Source organism: Peromyscus leucopus, chromosome 19, assembly GCF_004664715.2.
Source record: "Peromyscus leucopus breed LL Stock chromosome 19, UCI_PerLeu_2.1, whole genome shotgun sequence".
Lineage (NCBI taxonomy): Eukaryota > Metazoa > Chordata > Mammalia > Rodentia > Cricetidae > Peromyscus > Peromyscus leucopus.
In genome coordinates, this window is record NC_051079.1 from 52,112,365 (window position 1) to 52,115,354 (window position 2,990).

The 2,990-nt window shown below is 37.5% G+C and overlaps 1 non-coding gene across 1 annotated transcript; it reads right to left on the minus strand.

Moving 5' to 3' along the window:
* Positions 1-1,003: 1,003 nt before the first annotated feature.
* LOC114682638 lies at positions 1,004-1,110 on the minus strand. Its single transcript, XR_003733075.1, has one exon. It is a non-coding gene; the product is annotated as a U6 spliceosomal RNA (small nuclear RNA).
* Positions 1,111-2,990: the final 1,880 nt, after the last annotated feature.

Sequence of the window (2,990 nt, forward strand, 5' to 3'; positions counted from 1 at the left end):
AGAAACCGAAACCGTTTTATTATCCGCGGGCTTTCCTGCATTCACTACCCATTTCTTTGCACATGGATGGGAAAAGAAAAGGGTCCTCTCTTTGTTTCAGCTGTGCCTCATGCTCTGTTTTCCTTTACATCAAAGTCCCCTCAGAGGCTTCTTGTGCTTCCTGTTTTGACTTCGCATCTACCTCACTCAGGACTGCCGCGCTCAAGCAACTGGGGCCTCATAAAACCAAAAGGCTTTTGTATCCCTAAGGAAACAATCAGTTGAGCAAAGAGGAAACCCACAGAATGGGAAAGAATCTATCAGCTATACATCTGAGAGATAACTAATATCCAAAATATACAAGATCAAGGAAACAAATGATTCAATTAAAAGTGGGCTAGGAATCTAAACTGAGATTTTTCAATGGAAAAAATACTTCTTTTAATGAAAATATTTTTATTACTGCTTTGAGATTTTTCATACAATATATTTTGATTACATTCACATACACCCATCATCTCTACTTTTCCCAGATCCTTTTCCACCTTCCTACACTATCTATCTATCCATCCATCTGTCTGTCCGTCTATCTATCTATCTATCTATCTATCTATCTATCTATCTATCTATCTATCTATATCTCTCTTTCTCTCTCAAATCTAGTTTGTGTTGGCTGACTGCTCTTGGGTGTGAGGTCTGTCCTGGAATGTGGTCATTGTACCAGGTATTCACATCATTGAAAAAAAATTGACTTTTCCTTTCCAAGCAGCAATCAAATGCCATTAACTCCTCAGCTAGGGGAACCGAGGCATAGGACTTTGTGTCTACCTCCCCTTCTCCAAACTGGGATTTCGTCTGGTTGAGTCTGTGCAGGAGTTCTGCATGCTGTCACAAGTACGGTGAGTTCATGTGTGGATCTTCCCCTATTACGTCTGGACAACACTGATTTCTTGATGTCAACTGGACATAATAGGGACAATAAGAGAACTGTTAAAAGTATCATGATTTCTGATTTTTTTAACAGAAAAATATGGAATGCTTCACCAACTTGTGTGTCATCCTTACAAAGGGGCCATGCTAATCTTCTCTGTATTGTTCCAATTTTAGTGTCTGTGCTGCCAAAGCGAGCACATGATTTCTGATTTTAAATTATTACCATTTAAATTACCATAAAAATAGACCATAGATCAATAAAATAAAATTGAAGCCCCAGACATATTTCCACACACCTCTGGACACATGGTTTTTGACAAAGGGGCCAAAAGTAAACATCGGGGGAAAGACAGCATCTTCAGTGGTACTGGTTAAACTGGATAGGCAGCTCCATGTGTAAGAAGGAAAGGAGATCTAATCTCCCACTTTACACAAAACTCAGCTCCAAATGGATCAAAGACCTCAATGTAAGACCTGATACCTTGAATCTGATAAAGGGAAAAGGGGGAGGGAGATGCTGGAGCCTACTGGCTTGGGACGGGACTTCTTGAACAGAAAGGATGCAAAAGCAGCCATTAAGACTAACAATCCACACATGAGACCTCATGAAACCAGAAATTTTCTGTGTGGCAAAGAACATCATATTCCAGTGAAGAGTTAACCAATGGAATGGGAAAAAAATTCTTTATCAACTATATGTCTAACAAGATTCAAGTATCCAGACTATGCAAAGACTTAAAAAAAAAATCAAGGTCACTATTTCTTTTTAAAAATGATATTGGCTAGTAATATTTTACAACTACCAAAACCCCTGACTTTTCTATCACACTTTAGAGAAGCTTTGGCAAAAATACATTGCATTTAAAATTTTAAAAACTGTATGCACACTTATGACAGCTACCTGCAATGTGTTGTCATGGGGATTTAAAAGGAACACAAAGCTATAGAATTGGTTTTATTAACAGGAGAAGGACAAGTAAAAATGGTTTAAACTATGTATTGTTCTAAAAGTTATTTTAAGAATAAATAAATATTTAAGCAAAGTGAAATAATATTGCTTTAGACAGATGGCCCAAAGCCCAGAGCCCCTTTCAGACAAGCAATTTATTTCAGGGAAAAGACCCAGGTTGTACATGTCTGTGACTCATTAAGTGGGATTGTAGCCCAACATTGACAGTGCCATCTGAGAAAAAAAAGATCAAAATTTATATTGTCTGTAGAGTAAGAATCGACATTAAGAAAAGAGCAAAATTAAGACTATTTTTAGAAAGTTAAAGGCACATCCAAGTTTATTTGTGAAGGGTTTTCTAATTTTAAAACATGGCAGTGTTTTAAAATAGACTAGGGTGATCCAGCAGGAGACATATTGCCCATGAGATCATTTGTAAGATCTCAGTAAATATTTGTTGAGTAAGTGAGTGAGTACATGGATGGATTTATGGAAAGCTTCCATGAAAACGTATTTATCCAGTGTCCAACTTTATGGGTTTTGTAATGTTTAGCAAAATAGTTGCAATTTTCACCAGTGAAATGAGAGTAATGTTATATAATATGGGGCCCTGTCTACTTCAAACAGGAGTTTAACCCAGGTATAATACCTATAACTTCTGATTTGTAGTATCTATAAGCTAAGATTGTCAGAACAAAATCAGTAACTTCTTCACAATGAAGATTTATAACCATATATATTTATAAGAGGGAAGATTTAACTTTTTGTTTGCCCCCAACCAATGCTATCACCTTGGCTCCGATACAAATTGAAATTGTTGACATTTTAGCAGAAGTTCAATTTAATTCTGTAACCGATGCATGCCCCTCCCCAACCCGGAATGAAGAACCGTTTCCCACTTCAACTCTGAGGAGTGAAACCGGGTTTTTCATACACGCTAGACCAGTATTCTACCCCCGAGCTTCATCTCCAGCCCTTAGAATTCTTTCTCGTGAGCTTAGTATATTCTAGGAATGTGGTTGTCTTCAATCACTCTTAGACTCCTGTTTGTGCTTCCTGCACTAAAATTGACTTGTGTCTGTTGGGCTAAGAAGCCAAAACTCTTTCCACAGAGTTCACAGGCAGAAGT